Here is a 17859-nt window from a genome sequence, read left to right on the forward strand (position 1 = left end):
TTGTGTGCCTCACTCTCACATTGCTGGTGCATTTAGCTATTAAGCCATTAAGAACAGGATGCAATTCTGAAAACAGACCTAAAATTAACTTGTTTTCTATCCCTGTAAAAAGAAAATAGTGGTCCAAAATTAGACATTCCTTTTATGGACTTCACCAAAAACACAAGTGACATCAGATTTATGTTCTAATGCTGTTTACTCATATGACAACCACTGAGCATGTTTCATACACAACTCATTTGTAAGCAAAAAATAGCAAATTGCACTTGCACATACATGCAGGTGGACAACTGGTTTCACACTAGACATTTTTTTTTTTTACAGTGGGTTACAAGTATAGCTCGATTTTCCAGTACACCTCAAGAACATAAAACAGAGATCAGACCATTCTTTCCACAGCTCATGTAAACTCTACTCCATGATGATCCCTTTCCAACGCATTCCACCTTCTGAGGGATGATTTTACAGTTTCTCCCTGTTCCCAAAGTCAATCAATAAACTCCAGAATATCCCAGATTATTTATCTTTTCTCAGCATGTTTCCAAGATCCGAGGATTTAAGAATTATCTATATTCCACACAGTATTTGATTTAGCTGCGCACATTTCTATAACCAATGGTTCTGCTGCTAGTCATTCATCCAGTTCATTATTGAATGCATCAATTTACAGCAACAAAAACAAAAAGTACAGGAAATACTCAGCAGGTCTGGCATCATCTGTGGAGACAGAAGCAAAGTTAACGTTTCAGATCTGTGACCTTTCATCAGAACCGGCAAAGGTTTTAAAAGTGAAGGGGAGGGGGCTGGGGGTGAGAACAAAGGGGAAGGTATTTGATAGGGCAGGAGAAATTAAATAACAAAGCTGTCCTGGGACAAAGGCAAAGCATGTGTTAATGCTTGTGGTGAAAGACAAAGCATTAGCCAGAGACTGTTAATAGCAGAATAATGAGCAGCTCTGACGACATGAAAAGCAGACACATGGTTAAAAGATAAAATATTAAAAAACGCCAGTCATGCTTTTAAGTTATTGAACTCAATGTTCAGTCCGCAAGGCTGTAGAGTGCCTAATTGAAAGATCAGGTGCTGCTCCTTGAGCTTGCGTTGATGTTCACTGCAGCATGTTGGCATGAGAGCAGGAGTGTTGAAATGGCAAGCAACCGGAAGCTCGGGGTCATGCTTTTGGACTAAGCGGAGGTATTCAGCAAAGCAGTCACCCAATCGGTGTTTGGTCCCCCCAGTGTAAAAGAGACCACATTGTGAGCAACAAATACAATATACTGAATTGAAAGAAATGCAAGTAAATCGCTGCTTCACCTGAAAGGAGTGTTTGGGGCCCTGGATAGTGAGGAGAGAGGAGGTAAAAAGATAAGATATTACACCTCCTGCGATTGCATGGGAAGGTGCTGTGGGAAGGGGACAAGGTGTCAGGGATAACGGAGGAGTGGACCAGTGTGTCATACAGGGAACAATCCCTACGGACTGCTGACGGGGGAGGGGAGAGGAAGATGCGTTTGGTGGTGGCATCACGCTGTAGGTGGCGGAAAATGATCCCGATGTGGAGGCTGGTGGGTGGAAAGTGAGGACAAGGGGAACACTGTCGCAGTTCTGGGAGGAAGGGGAAGGCGTGAGAGCAGAAGTGCGGGAAATGGGCTAGACACGGTTGAAGGCCCTGTCAACCACAGTGGGGGGGCGGGGGAATCCTCGATTAAAGGCCTTTTTTAATATTTTATTTTTTAACCATGTGTCTGCTTTTCATGTAGTCAGAGCTGCTCATTATTCCACTATTAACAGTCTCTCTGGACTAATGCTTTGTCTTTCACCACAAGCTTTAACATATGCTTTGCCTTTGTCCCAGGACAGCTTTGTTATTTAATCTCTCCTGCCCTATCAAATACCTTCCCCTTTGTTCTCTCCCCTACCCCCCACCCCTTCACTTGCTTAAAACCTAATTCTTTTCTAAACTTTGCCAGTTCTGATGAAAGGTCACAGACCTGAAACATTAACTTTGCTTCTGTCTCCACAGATGCTGCCAGACCTATGAAGTATTTTCAGCACTTCTTGTTTTTGTTTCAGATTTCCAGCACCTGCAGCATTTTACTTTTATTTTAGTATCAATTTACATGACTGATTGGATAAGAAACTGATTCACACTAGCCCAGGTCAACAGCTTCTAGGACCTAATTAAACAATATTAATTGGACACAAAGCTCAACAAAATGAAGAAAATTATTAGAAGCCTTCTTATGCCTTCATACAAATACAGAAGATCTCGTATGCAAGTTTCAAACTGCAGACAACTTGACTATTTCTCATCGTTGCCAAAACAAATAGAAAATGCAAAAGTCAAGAGCATGAATTTGCGAGATGATACTTCTGAATTAAACTGTTCTGTAAAAACAAGGTCGACTTGACAGATGGTTTGATAATGTTCTGCTGCACATGGCTTTTCTAAAAATACACTTTAAAAAAAGATAGTTGCTTTGCATTTGATAAATGCGTCTAGTCAATATTTATATAAACAATCCCAGAGAGGATGAATTCTGCAGATTAATTCCCAAGTTATTTAATCTTCATCACTTGAGTCTAAAATTATAAACTCTACATACAGTTTTACACAGAAGACTCAGTGATATATTAAAATCTACATGTATTCCTATGCCTCGTCACCATTTAATAGTTTTCAGTTAGTTGCATCCACAACCTATTACATATGTAATTATCTCCAATCCCTGTAGGCAGCGCTCTAAAAGCGTTTTCCATTTAGAGATCTTTCCAAAGATATTTCACAAAATTCCAACAAAACTGCTATTCATTATACTCAAAGCTGCAGGGATCCAGAGTAAATTTTGGGAATGGATAAGAAATTAGCTGAAGAATAGAAAAAATAGGTACTTGTTAGAGGATATTTGGGGAGGAGGGAAAGAGGGTGGGGGTAGAAGTGCTGAATGGAGTGTCCCAGGGATATGAGCTGGAAACATTTCTGTTGGACTTGGATTCAGAAACTCAATGCACTTGATCAAATATGAAAATGATACCAAACTAGGAGGGGCACTGGAATCAAAAACAGTTCAGAAATTACAGAATGAGCTGGACAGAATATGCAAGTGGCCACAGCATTGAGATTTAACTTCCCAAAGTATAAAATACAGCGCAATGGAGGAGAATATTGGTGCCATAGATACTTCACAAGTGATGTTGAAATAACTAATAAAGTTGTCTACAACAGTGAGTAAGACTTAACTGGCATTCTGTTGGCTGACTGGTATGATCATTAATTTGAGTATTTATTAAATTTGTTTTCACTCTCAATTACCTTTTAACAACAACTTATTGCAGTTTTACGAACTTCATTCACATGTTGCATGTCAAGCAGTTCAGTAATGATATTCTACGATACCTGGGTCTCTGAAAATTATTTTCATATTCTCGTCTTGTGTGACATGCATTCCCTCCAAGATTTACAATGACCCACATTTTCCTGCAATGATGATGTACACCATAGATTTTGCCATCTACTGCACCAATCTCACCGCTAACAACTTATCCCATTCCTGCATTTATAAAAACTCGTTAAACAAATGAAAATGATGATCGTTACTTATTTTAATGGGGGCAGAGTTACAATAATTACCTCCTGTTTTCAGCAAAGGCAATAAGAGAGTGGCGCAAAGGTTCAGGAAATAGTGTAGAATAATTATTACCGTGAGTCACTTATTCCATAATTTCGTCTTTCCTTTGTGTCATTCAAGGGTTCCTACACTATAGGTGTGCAAAAGTTCCTACAAAAACCTGAGACTGATTGAAAAGTATCTGAAATAGAAATGGAATGCTTTGAAGTAACTATATTAATTTGCCACAAAAAATCCTTCGCATCAAACATCCCCAGCATTTAGTCTGGCAGGAACTTTAACTTTACAGAACTCAAAACTCTGCCACCCTCCTCACTGGAGTGGGTGATAAGACCTTCACTGTGGTTACAAATGAAAACAAGAATCGAATTACTCAGATTGTTTTTAGAAAAATACTTTTAGATTTCACAAACTCTACCCTGATTCATTACACATGCAACCCACAAACCATAACTCCTCCTGAATTGCTCACAGTCTCAGAGTCCCTGAGTAAGCCAGGCACAATTACAACTAGCTGCAATTGTTGCTCATAATTTTGAGGCTCAACTAGCAGTGCTCATAAGTTGTCAAAACATTTCACTGGAAATGTTAAATCAATCAAGTCAAATACCACATCTTGGACAGGCAGTTTCTTAGACCAGTTATTAATGATAGTTAGTGGTCATGACCAGGAACTGTGGTGACTAAAATCATTCACATTCAATTTTTATTACATGGAATTCTGAGCAAAATATTGGGGATGGCATTCTGCAACTCTACTTGTAATTAGGACCTTTGGTTTATGGCGAATGGGTCAAAATTTCACATTGATTACATGGGATCTTAATCCACAATTTAGGGGTCATATTCCACCTATTTCTCACCAAAACTGTAAATCGTGCTGATCACTCCAAAATGCTCATTCTCCCTTTCTGCAGCACACCAACTTTTACAGGTAAGTAGGCTGAACAAGTGACATACTCAACATTCCCAAGTTAAAAAAGCAGAAGCAATGCTGTACATTAATACAATTCCCCACTCTGCATCTGAAATTAGAACAACCAAACACAATACTATTTTTGTAAGTAATTTGTTGAATGCTTTGTGTTTTTACTCATTGAGAAATCTGCAGGTCGATCACCATAAACCTGCTTTCAGATATTCAATCATCCAAATCAATACTGGTATATGAAAGCATTATTACATTATAATCTTCCTTTCCAATGCGACAATATTAGCTGAGCGATTGTGAGCAAGTAGCACAGCCATACGAATAAAAGATTCCATGTTAAATCCCTCGGCCATGTAAAGCAACCTTTCCACAGCTTGGTGCTATAATTGGCCTCAATATCCCTGAAATGGGGGCAGGGGGAAAAGAGGAGAGTGAATCATTAGGTCTCTTGCTACTGATCACTTTTTCGACATTAATGCTGAAAGCATAAATGTAAAGGTTGGGTTGATAGTGATGCCATCTGCAGTCTGAAAGGTTCATTGGTGCCATAACAGTCCAGTGGGCACCCAGTCATAAGTCAACTCAAGCAGGGGAGTAGGAAGGAGAAAAAAGTTACCAGAGAAATAAATCATGAAAAAAATCATTTTTCTCCATTTGCAAAGCTTTTTGGGAAAACCATCACTCCAGTTAAACGAAGATTCTGATGATTTGAAACTTGCACAAACTATTCTAATAGAGCATCAGAACTATATTATTACTGCAGATAAATGTTTTACTGATTGAAACATGAAAATACTTCTGTCAAAACAGTTCATTTCCCAAAGTAGCTAGTACAACTGATGTCTGACTGGAGCCTCAAAACGCAAAATCAACACAAGTCAGCACAACATAATATTTCACTGCAAGTGATCGCTTCTTTTTCCTCTTCCCAAAAATGTAACCGGGGCTTACCGATATTTCTGTCCAAGCAGCTCTTGCAATATTTTACAGAATACTATGTTGCTGACAGTCCAACATAAATAATAAATAAACGAACGGAAAGATTAATCGAGGACGATTCCTCTCACAACTAGGATCCCGGTAATTCAAACTAACCATTCTAAAAAATGTACATGTAGCTTAACCATAGAAATTCGTATTTAGTATAATGATCCAGTTATACATTTATAAAATAATCAGTTTGCACTCATTCCAAGGCATCTCAAATCTAGATCAGCCATATAGAGCATTAAGTATTATCTGCAGCAATCAGGCTACATTCTCAACATCATATTGTATGTTTATCGCAACATACCCTCCTTTGTTGTAATAAACAGTGTAAATGATTGTGAACCCTCTTATTACCTCATCTGCATGCAACTGATGTGGTTCATGTGGCTTTGAACTGAACTCTTAGCAGCTGGAACGCGATCAATCTCCCCGGGAGATGGTGATGATGAAGCTTGTGTGGTTGTGGAATTACAGCGATCCACAGGTTCTCTTCCCCCCCGCCCCCCCCAAAAGAGCTTTAATACTTGCAGCGAGACCGCTAACCCACCCGTGCAGAAACGGCAGATAAAGAGACGGAACCCGGCTAGATGAAAGACTGCACATAAAAAGCGCTGGCTCCTTTCATCCTACAGTACATTCATCGCCATCCCAGATCTGGGGCAGCCTCAGTCTGAAACGATCCCAGAACTACACCACAGAAGAAGGAAGGAGGAGGTGTGGGGAGGGTTGGGGGCGCTGGCCAACCATGAGACTGCACAGAGCACCAATCAACTCCTGTTATTAACACAGCAGAGGCCACTGCTCGCACGTAGACGGAAAACTCTCCTCCGCTAGAAGTAAATGTCCAAATAAAAACAAGCAATGACCGCAGAAATTACACATGCTCTAACGGTGCCGAGGTGAATACTGACCATTCAGAAAATGGCCGCCACAAGCGTTCGGTGGCGAACCCACTCCGGAAACGGAAAATGGCCGCCTGCCCGCCCCCGCGCCCGCCGCGGGCAATAAACGTCATGGACGGACCTGACCAATCCACAGGCAGCTGGGGTATCCCCATGTGATCCAGAAAACTTACCGCCCTCTCTCCCAGAGAATCGGGGCGGAAGGCGCTTGCGCTGTGACGGGGCTCGCGCTGTGCGGAGTGGAGTCGCACGCTTTTGGAATCTGGCCCCGGATAACGGTTTTTTTTTAAATACTTAGTTTCTCTGTTAAATGTTGGACTAAAGTTTCTCCCTGTTTACACGCGACCAGCGATCGCAATCAACTTTTCTCCTCCCACCACCACCAACCTCCTTCACCCACTCCTCCGGGAAGATATTCCAAAAAATTATACATTTTGGATAATGCAATGGGAAGACGGTCACTGTATCGTCGCCACAATGCGATTTGTTCTTTGTCACTGTCGGCTCGCACGCACGGAGCTTCAGCGACTTCAACAGAGGCAAAAAGTCAGCCGGAGTTGGGAAATCTGAAGCAGAAACGCTGGAAGCGCTCAGCAGCTGCGGTATTGGCTTCTTTAGGACGAACTCGTTTTATTGCTTTGGAGGTTTGGCGGTGGCGAATTCCTTCAGTGCAACCACTTGGTGCGGTGACAAGACAGCTTCAGCTGGAAATCATCAGTCAGTTTAACGCTGCGGCCACAGGTACATTGGATAAGAACCTTCCTGGTCCACAAAGAGAGTGGAAACCGCTGAAAAATAATAAACACAGCTTAGTGTAAGAACTTGTCATTGAGAAGTTCTCCAGACTCTAATCAAGAACATAAGATTACATTGTATAGAATCTACAGCACAGAAACAGACCATTTGGTTCAACTACTCTATGTTGGTGTTTATGCTGCACCCCTCTTCGTCTAATCCTATCAACATGTTCTTTTCCTTAAAGCAAAATACCTTAGATGCTAGAAATCTGAAATAGAGACAGAAAGGTGCTGGAAATACTTAGCAGATCAGGCAGTATCTGTGAAGAGGGTAACGAGGTTAATGGCTCAGGTCGATGACCTTTCGTCAGAACTGGAAGAACTCAGATTTAATAGTTTATAAGCAAAGACAGAATGAAGCAGGAGTGAAGGAGGAAAGAACAAAAGGGAAGATCTCTGATAGGGTTAAGGACAGAAATGACAAAATGGATGATAGTGCAAAGGAAAATTGGGGGTAGTGGAACAAATAAAGAAAGGAGCTGTAAATGGTAAAAACAGAACCATTACCAGCACCTGCTGTCTGGGAAAAAATAGGAGCACTGATTCGAAGAGACTGAAATTAGTGATTCCAGAATGTTGTAAAGTGCCAGAGACCTTTTGTTTTTTCTCCCTCCACATGCACACCTGCCGCCCCCCCCATTCCCTGGCTCTATTTGCTTATAAACTTCCAGTTCTGATGAAAGGTCATCAACTTGAAATGTTAGCTCTGTTTCCCTCTCCACAAATACTGCCTGACCTGCTGAGTATTTCCAGCATTTTATGTTTTTGTTTCAGATTTCTAGCATCTGCAGTATTTTGCTTTTGTGAAAAGGACGTTGTCCAATACAAGCAAGACTGTACTTTTTTTATTTTATTTCCAAAATATACTTTATTAAAAATCTGTAGAAATTACATTACCAGTTTCAAACAGCACCAAGTCGAAAAATACAAACAGTGCAAAGGAGGTCCGTTTGCTTCGTTACAATCATGAGTTGCCTCACAACCCTTCCATTTCACATTTGTCATGTCAATTACATTTTTACATTTTACAGCAAATGAAAATTTTCCCGATACAGTTCGAGGGGTTTCCCATGGATCCTGCCCCTCGGTTCAGCTTGGTGGGGGGACCTTACACTGTGGTCTTTCCCCATTGAGCCTTTGCTGCGGCTGCCCTCAGCACGTAGTCCTGGACCTTGGAATGTGCCAGTCTGCAACATTCAGTGGTGGACAACTCTTTGCGCTGGAAGACCAGCAAGTTTCGGGCAGACCAAAGGGCGTCTTTCACCGAATTGATAGTCCTCCAGCAGCAGTTGATGTTTGTCTCGATGTGCGTCCCTGGGAACAGCCCGTAGAGCACAGACTCCTGTGTTACAGAGCTGCTTGGGATGAACCTCGACAAAAACCACTGCATCTCTTTCCACACCTGCTTTGCAAAGACACATTCCAGGAGGAGGTGGGCAACCGTCTCTTCCCCACCACAGCCACCGCGGGGGTATTGCGCGGAGGGGGCGAGACTTCGGGCGTGCAGGAAGGATCTGACGGGGAGGGCTCTTCTCACCACCAGCCAAGCTGCATCTTGGTGCTTGTTTGAAAGTTCTGGTGATGAGGCATTCCGCCAAATGGCTTTGGCGGTCTGCTCGGGGAACCATCTGACAGGATCCACCGTCTCCTTTTCCCGTAGGGCCTTGAGGACATTCCGTGCAGACCACTGCCTGATGGATCGGTGGTCAAACTGCTCCACGAAGGATAGGTGGTACGGCACGGTCCAACTGCATGGAGCGCTCCGCGGCAATGGGACAAGCAAGACCATACTGAAAGTTGTCAATAGTGGGAGCTATATGTGTGTGGCAACACTCATTATAGAAATTGTTCTGGATATAGTCTCATGCCTTCCAAAGTTTTCACCTTAATGAGTCACATGACTCCAGGAAAACTCCCCTTCTCTCTCAGATGTGGCTCAATTAGCAACACTGTCATCTTTGAGTCAGAAGGTTGTGAGTTCAAACCACGCTCCAGAGACTTGAGCACAAAAATCTAGACTGACAATCCAGTGCTTACTGAGGGACTGCTGCACTGTCAGAGGTACCGTCTTTTGGATGACACATTGAACCAAGCCCCTGTCTGCCCTCTCAGTTGGACATAAAAGATCCCATTACACTATTTCGTAGAAGAGCAGGGAAGTTCTCCCCACAGTCCTGGCCAACATTTATTCCTCAATTAACATCACAAAAAAATTATCTGTGGTCATTATCACATTGCCATTTGTGGGTGCTTGCTGTGTACAAATTGGCTGCTGCGTTTCCTACATTACAACAATGACTACAGTTCACAAGTACTAAAGTGCTTTGGAACGTCTTGAAGTCATAAAAGTCGTTATACAATTCTATTTTCCCTAACTCAGAGTGCTATCACTGAACCACGACTGACATCTAAGATTATCTGGCTATTTATCTCATTGCATGCAAGATTCCATGAGCAACCAAGTGGCTAACACATTTGTCTACATTATAACAGTCACTACACTTTTAAGTACTCTGGCTATGAAGCATTTTGGGACGTCCTCAGGTTGTGAAAGGCACAATATAAATGGAAGCTCTTTCTTAAATGGGGAACCTAACCCGCACAGGAAGAAATTGAGAGAGGTGACCAACGGCTTGGTTAAAATATGGACTTCTAGATTTTGTTTTAAAGGTGGAGAGACCAAGGGCTGTGGGACGAGGTTCCAGGGAGTAGAGTCAAGACAGCCGTATGGCTCTGTAGATCAAATGAAGGAAAGGGATTGAACGAACAGCTGGTATCGGTTAAAGTGTGTGGAAAGAATATAATATTTTATGTGTATAGGTTATCAAGGATAGGCATATGGGACACAATTACAGTCAGCTGACCTTTGAAGATTATGGAGGATGGTGAATGTGAGGCTTCGAGGAAGAGGTTTGTAATAATAACTCCTGCAGTGACAGAAGCAAAGAAAAGGGTTTCAGTGGTGGGGGCGGGGGACAAATGTGGATAATTTTGTGGAGGTGGAAATAAGCAGTCTTGATGCTGGATGGTTGGAAGCTCATTTCTGTATACAACATGGTGCCAAGGGTGAGCTCACTGGTGCAAAATCATCCCTTTACTCTCCCCAGAGCTTCCTTTCACAAATGGTGTGTGTTTGACAATCTTGTAATGCCTTTCTTTGTAAAATGGATGGTAGACTTTTTTCAAAAAAACTTGTTATTATCCAAAATCAGAGAAATAAGCAGTAATAGGACAAATGTTGCACTTGAATTGAATGTTTACTTATAATTCACTGGAGTTTATTTTATTTTATTTAGAGATACAGCACTGAAACAGGCCCTTCGGACCACCAAGTCTGTGCCGACCAACAACCACCCACTTATACTAATCCTACATTAATCCCATATTCTCTACCACATTCCCACCATTCTCCTACCACCTACCTACACTAGGGGCAATTTACAATGGTGAATTTACCTATCAACCTGCAAATCTTTTGGAGGTGGGAGGAAACCGGAGCACCCGGCGGAAACCCACGCAGACACAGGGAGAACTTGCAAACTCCGCATAGGCAGTAACCAAAACTGAACCCAGGTCGCTGGAGCTGTGAGGTTGCAGTGCTAACCACTGTGCCATCCATGCACTTATCATGCACTTAAATGCAAACACACAGAAAAGCAAATTGATGACCACATTCGGACTTAAGAGATATTGGGCTAGAATTTCAGTTGCCCATAGGAGCAAAGTCGTGCAGGTATGCTCCCAGGTGGCGTGTCAGTGTCCTTATGCCTCCGGTACGTGCTGCTATTTCCAAAGTGAGAGGTAGTGGGAGAACCGGGATCCCACTTGCCTCCAATTAATTGCCCATTAAGCTCCTTGAGCTTGTTAATGGGCTGGGGTGGGCCAGAAAGTGATTTTGAAATCACAGATTGGTGAATATTAGTGCACAGCTGTCGGATGCAATGTGGGGAGCCATCAAGTCATGTTAATGGTAAAGAAAAGGTTTTGGCAAAAAGGATTATCGTCAGAGTGGGTGTACGACTTTTTCATTGGCCTTTTGGCCACATTCTTTATGCCGAGAGGCTGCTGAGGCTCTGATCTCCTGTCTCCTCTATTTTGCAAGGCATAGCTGCCATCTGCCTTTGAGGATTGTACTCAGCTGTCAGTTCCTGCCTCCTGGCAGTGCTCAGTGCAACTAATTGGGTGCTGAACTGGATGTCAAGGGATATATAGGATTGGATCAGGGAAAAAAAGGAGGCTTACGGCAGATTCAGAGCACTATAAACAGCGGAGGCACTAGAGGAGTATAGAAAGTGTGGCGGGGGGGATGTTACTTAAAAAAAGTAATTAGGAGAGCAAAGAGGGGACATGAAAAAACACTGGCGGGCAAGATAAAGGAAAATCCCAAGGCATTTTGTAAGTATATTAAGGGCAAGAGGATAACCAGGGAAAGAGTAGGGCCTGTTAGGGATCAAAGTGGCAATCTGTATGTGGAGCCAGAGGACATAGGTGAGGTTTTAAATGATTACTTTTCATCTGTGTTCACTATGGAGAAGGACGATGTAGGTGTAGAGATCAGGGAGGGGAATTGTGATATACTTGAACATATTAGCCTTGAAAGGGAGGAAGTATTAGCTGTTTTAGCAGGCTTAAAATTGGATAAATCCCCAGGCCCAGATGAAATGTATCCCAGGCTGTTATGTGAGGCAAGGGAGGAGAGAGCAGGGGCTCTGACAAATTTTCAAATCCTCTCTGGCCACAGGAGAGGTACCAGAGGATTGGAGGACAGCAAATGTGGTACCATTATTCAAGAAGGGTGGCAGGGATAGACCAGGTAATTACAGGCTGGTGAGTCTAACATCAGTGGTAGGGAAACTATTGGAAAAAATTCTGAGGGACAGGATTAATCTCCACTTGGAGAGGCAGGGATTAATCAGGGATAGTCAGCATGGCTTTGTCGGGAAGATCGTGTCTAACTAACTTGATTGAATTTTTTGAGGTGGTGACTGGATGTGTAGATGAGGATAAAGCAGTTGATGTAGTCTACATGGACTTCAGTAAGGCTTTTGATAAGGTCCCGCATGGGAGATTGGTTAAGAAGGTAAGAGCCCATGGGATCTGGGGCAATTTGGCAAATTGGATCCAAAATTGGTTTCATGGCAGGAGGCAGAGGGTGATGGTCGAAGGTTGTTTTTGCGAGTGGAAGCCTGTGACCAGTGGTGTACCGCAGGGGTCGGTGCTGGGACCCTTGGTATTTGTAGTGTACATTAATGATTTAGACGTGAATATAGGAGGTATGATCAGTAAGTTTGCAGAGGACACGAAAATTGGTGGTGTCGTAAATAGTGAGGAGGAAAGCCTTAGATTACTGGATGATATAGATGGGCGAAGCAGTTGCAAATGGAATTTAATCCTGAGAAGTGTGAGGTGATGCGTTTTGGGAGGACTAACAAGGCAAGGGAATATACAATGGATGGTAGGACCCTAGGAAGTACAAAGGGTCAGAGGGACCTTGGTGTACTTGTCCATAGATCACTGAAGTCAGCAGCACAGATATATAAGGTGGCTAGGAACTTGCCTTTATTAGCCAAGGCATAGAATATAAGAGCAGGGAGGTTCTGATGGAGCTGTATAAACACTAGTTCGGCCAGAGCTGGAGTACTTTGTACAGTTCTGGGCACCACACTAAAGGAAGGATGTGATTGCATTGGAGAGGGTGCAGAGGAGATTCACCAGAATGTTGCCTGGGCTGGAGCATTTCAGCTATGAAGAGAGACTGGAAAGGCTAGGGTTGTTTTCCTTAAAGCAGGGAATGCTGAGGGGGGACCTGATTGAGGTATGCAAAGTTATGAGGGGCATTCATAGGTTAGATAGGAAGAATTTTTTTCCCTTAGCGGAGGGGTCAATAACCAGGGGGCCTAGATTAAAGTTGATCTTGGGTGCCTCCATGAAACCTGGTGACAGGGTTTAGTGTGAAAGAACGAGTTGGTGATGCAGAGGTTATGATAGGTACACAACTCAAGCAGTCTCTGCCCGTTCTCATTCATCCTTCCAACGCCATAGCGCCCAAGGCAGGAGGGCCATGAGTCATGGTCGGCCCCAACCCTGGCATTAAAGTCCCCCAGCAGGAATAGGTGTTCGGTGTTGGGGATGCTGCTAATGATGTTATGGAGTTGTTCATAGAACTGGTCTTTAGCTTCAGGTGCGGAACAGAGTGTTGGAGCATAGATGCTGAGTAGGTGTACTGGACCAGAGGTGGTGAGCAGTCGGATGGACAGTATGCGTTCCGAGCATACTCTATCATCTCTAGATGCAGAAATCAACAAGCGCATGGGTAAGGCTTCCACTGCTATGTTCAGACTGGCCAAGAGAGTGTGGGAAAATGGCGCACTGACACGGAACACAAAAGTCCGAGTGTATCAGGCCTGTGTCCTCAGTACCTTGCTCTACGGCAGCGAGGCCTGGACAACATATGCCAGCCAAGAGCGACGTCTCAATTCATTCCATCTTCGCTGCCTTCGGAGAATACTTGGCATCAGGTGGCAGGACTATATCTCCAACACAGAAGTCCTTGAAGCGGCCAACATCCCCAGCTTATACACACTACTGAGTCAGCGGCGCTTGAGATGGCTTGGCCATGTGAGCCGCATGGAAGATGGCAGGATCCCCAAAGACACATTGTACAGCGAGCTCGCCACTGGTATCAGACCCACCGGCCGTCCATGTCTCCGTTATAAAGACGTCTGCAAACGCGACATGAAATCGTGTGACATTGATCACAAGTCGTGGGAGTCAGTTGCCAGCATTCGCCAGAGCTGGCGGGCAGCCATAAAGACAGGGCTAAATTGTGGCGAGTCGAAGAGACTTAGTAGTTGGCAGGAAAAAAGACAGAGGCGCAAGGGGAGAGCCAACTGTGCAACAGCCCCAACAAACAAATTTCTCTGCAGCACCTGTGGAAGAGCCTGTCACTCCAGAATTGGCCTTTATAGCCACTCCAGGCGCTGCTTCACAAACCACTGACCACCTCCAGGCGCGTATCCATTGTCTCTCGAGATAAGGAGGCCCAAAAGAAAGAAAAAAAAAAGAAGAAAGATTAAAGTTAAGGGGCTGGAGGTTTAGAGGGGAGTTGAGGAAAAAAATTTTCACCCAGAGGGTGATTGGAATCTGGAAAGCACTGCCTGAAGGGGTGGTAGAGGCAGGAACCCTCAACATTTAAGAAGTATTAAGGTTTCCGCCGGGTGCTCCGGTTTCAGATGTACAATCAGTACATTATAATTTCTGTTTAGTTGAAAGGTCATTGCATACAAGGCTATGGGCCAAGTGCTGGAAAATGGGATTAGAATAGTTCGATGCTTGATGGCTGGCACAGACACGATGGGCTGAAGGGCCTGTTTCTATGCTGTATAACTCTGACTCTGTGACTCTAATTTGATGACAAATATAGTTTCTTGGTATGTATCCATGTTATCTGGAAGTGGGTATTTTGTTATCCCCGTGGAGTGTGTGTGAGGAAGTAGGAGACCAACCTCAGGAGAAAGGAATAGCAGTGACTCGTAGAATGAGTGGGACATTTCATATGGTAAGTTGGACAATATGGTCTCCCTTGCCTATCTTGCTTTCTACATGTTGCTCTTCTCTCCTTTCTCCCTCTTCCTGTTTTCTACTTCTCACTTCTTTCTGCTGCTTTTTCTGCCCTCTTCTACTCCCTGTCTCTTATTTCCTTTTGGGTGAGAGGTGATGGGTGGGCTTGGTATGGCAAGGAAAAAAAGCCGCTAACAGCTGCAGCAGCACCATTTGAAGTAATTGTTACCTTCTTTCCCCCGACCCCATCTCTTTCTACAACTCCCATTTCAAAAGCTACTCCTTTGACCGACCAATTTACCCCCTGTGTCCTTCACTTCCCATGCTCCAGTCTCACTCAGTCCACCCAGTGGCAGATAAAAGCATAGATACCTCCTCACCCTTAATTTGTTTCCCTCTCCTATTACCTTCTCTTCCTAACTTTTCCCTCAAAGTTTTTGTTTACTCGAAATTGCAGCTTTAAAAAAGGAACCAATTTAGCATGAGAAGAGACTCTTTGTCTCTCCCAGGTTAATAATTATAGTCACTTATAGTGGTAAGCAATTAGAATTTAACTTTTGCGCAGTGGTTAGCACCGCAGCCTCACAGCTCCAGCGACCCGGGTTCAGTTCTGGGTACTGCCTGTGCGGAGTTTGCAAGTTCTCCCCGTGACCGCGTGGGTTTCCGCCAGATGCTCCGGTTTCCTCCCACAGCCAAAGACTTGAAGGTGGATAGGTAAATTGGCCATTTTAAATTGCCCCTAGTGTAGGTAGGTGGTAGGAGAATGGTGGGGATGTGGTAGGGAATATGGGATTAATGTAGGATTAGTATAAATGGGTGGTTGTTGTCGGCACAGACTTGGTGGGCCGAAGGGCCTGTTTCAGTGCTGTATATCTAAATAAATGATATAAAATAATTAGTTAGCTTTAATATTCAATTTACTTTGAAACTTTAAATATTAGTATGAAGAAAACCTTTCTCTTCCTTTCCACCTCATCTCTCAACACCTCTCCCTCTCAGCTTAATATATTTTCTGAAATTTATAAAACACAAAAAGCTACAACAGATGTCAGATGTGCAATCAGTACATTATAATTTCTGTTTTTCTCTCGACATGCAGACATGAATGTAACCTATTTCAAAATATAAATATATATATGTTACCTGAATAAATAATTTTGAAAAATTGAGCAGAAGTTGCTAGAAGCTAAAGAAAAATAATTCTGTTGTCTCAACAGTTTTGATGTATCTTGAGAAATATACCCATCAAGTCCTAAGTCAGAAATGCCTCCAAGGAGTAACTGCTGCATTAGGTTACCACCACTTCTTACCTTTGGGCTTGAGTTCTGCTGCAATGCTCAGTTTCCATTTTATACCTAGGTATTGCCTGAATGAAGAGAGGCAACCAAATAACCGACTCCCAGGATTCACCAGTATGGCGCTGAACATGTCGTACATGGACTAAACATCCAAATTGCACTTTAGCCTGACACTTCTTACTTAATGTAGTAGTGGAGATCGAGGTTTGGACACATTATGAATGACTAGTTTTGCTGTCAAATAAAAAAAACTTTGAGTTTGAGGTATTAAATTAGTTTGAGTGTATAGACATCTATTAAGAATGACCGGGAACCATTTACTGCCATGTACCCTCAGTAATTCTTAGTTACCCTGTTGTAATTATTGTAAATGTTTGACATTTGCAATTGAGATTTTAAGGGATAGTTTGGAAGGGAAAAAAAAACAACTTGTGTGGATTTTCTTTCAGAAGAATGAATCTCATTCATGTCTTAAATTATTAGTTATCTGAAGGAAAGCCAAACTTAATTATCTTGATGTTTGTTTTATGCTACATTCTTACTCTCTCCTCCACTTTTCTGGCTCAGAAATGGAAGCACATTAAAATCACTGCCATGCTCCAAACCTAGGCTACACCAGTTACACAACTGAAGTTAATCTGGTTAATTCAGTGAATTTATATCTAATAATTAAATTATAGGGTACTTGAAAGCAAAATACTGTGGATGCTGGGAATCTGAAATAAAAACAAAGTGCTGGAAATACTCAGCAGAACACTAGGTTCTGAAGAAGAGTCCTATCCAAATTGAAATGTTAACTTTCTCTCTCCACAGTTGCTGCTAGACCTGCTGAGTATTTCCAGCACTTTCTGTTTTTATATTGCATTACAGGGGTCTGACATATGTATGGTATCAGACCTGCCAAACTGAATTGCTGCCCAGCACCTCCCTGTCAGACTGCATGTAGTCGATGCATCATTGCATATTAGCATATCTACAATCTGGATGAATTGAGTCAATACCCATGTTGTCATGTCCTATCATCGTTCATTAAACAAAGTACACTGTGCTGAAAACAGAGACATTTTGTCAAAGCTTTTCCTCTTACACTCATCAGGACAATTCGCAAGCATACCAATGTAAGGGAAAACAAATTTATACTGTATGAGAAGAAAGTGCTGATTGGTTGGCAAGTAGACTCTGATTGGTAGAGGCATTAGCATAGAGAATGCACCAGTTTATGGTGACTGACAGTTAAAACTGCCAAGCTTTGTTTGAAATTTAAACCAGGCAGCTTGACTGGTCAAGGCATTGCCCTGAAGAATGAACCAGCGAATGGCTGTGACTTATTTTGTTTAGCTGAAACAGGCATAATGTGTGTACATGTTCTTTCTGTCTGCCAAGAGCAGGGCCCTGTGTATTAATATATGTAGCTTCCAGTATGCACAAATGCGCCACACTGCAAGCCCGACTAATGATCTTAATTTGGTTGTCAGCGTAATTCTTAGCACACTGAGGATTATTTAGCAAATATTGTCCAATCGCAGAATCACATTTAATGTTGGACACTGTGTTTTGAGTTTTGCAAGCACGGTCTGGTTGAGTACGGTCTGTACCTTGCCCATTGCGAACAGTGGAAGGGACATGCTGTTTGATTTGATCCAGCAGTTTTTGAGACATATGGCCTATATACCTAGTGTTATGACCAGGTGAGAAAGGGGTCTGGGGTTCCCTCTCAGCCTTAATGTGGTCTTTCTCTAACAGGGTTTAATT

At 42.9% G+C, this 17859-nt stretch overlaps 1 protein-coding gene across 17 annotated transcripts in view; it reads right to left on the minus strand.

Moving 5' to 3' along the window:
• Positions 1 to 6563, minus strand: part of znf618 (zinc finger protein 618) — a 111184-nt gene extending 104621 nt beyond the window's left edge. For 13 of the 17 annotated variants that reach the window (XM_068012618.1, XM_068012605.1, XM_068012607.1 and 10 more), the window contains exon 1: positions 5905 to 6454. The gene's annotated coding sequence lies outside the window, so the exon portion shown is untranslated. The other 4 variants (XM_068012613.1, XM_068012620.1, XM_068012606.1 and 1 more) reach the window with 4 other exon arrangements.
• Positions 6564 to 17859: the final 11296 nt, after the last annotated feature.

Source organism: Heterodontus francisci, chromosome 32 (assembly GCF_036365525.1).
Source record: "Heterodontus francisci isolate sHetFra1 chromosome 32, sHetFra1.hap1, whole genome shotgun sequence".
In the NCBI taxonomy this organism is placed as follows: domain Eukaryota; kingdom Metazoa; phylum Chordata; class Chondrichthyes; order Heterodontiformes; family Heterodontidae; genus Heterodontus; species Heterodontus francisci.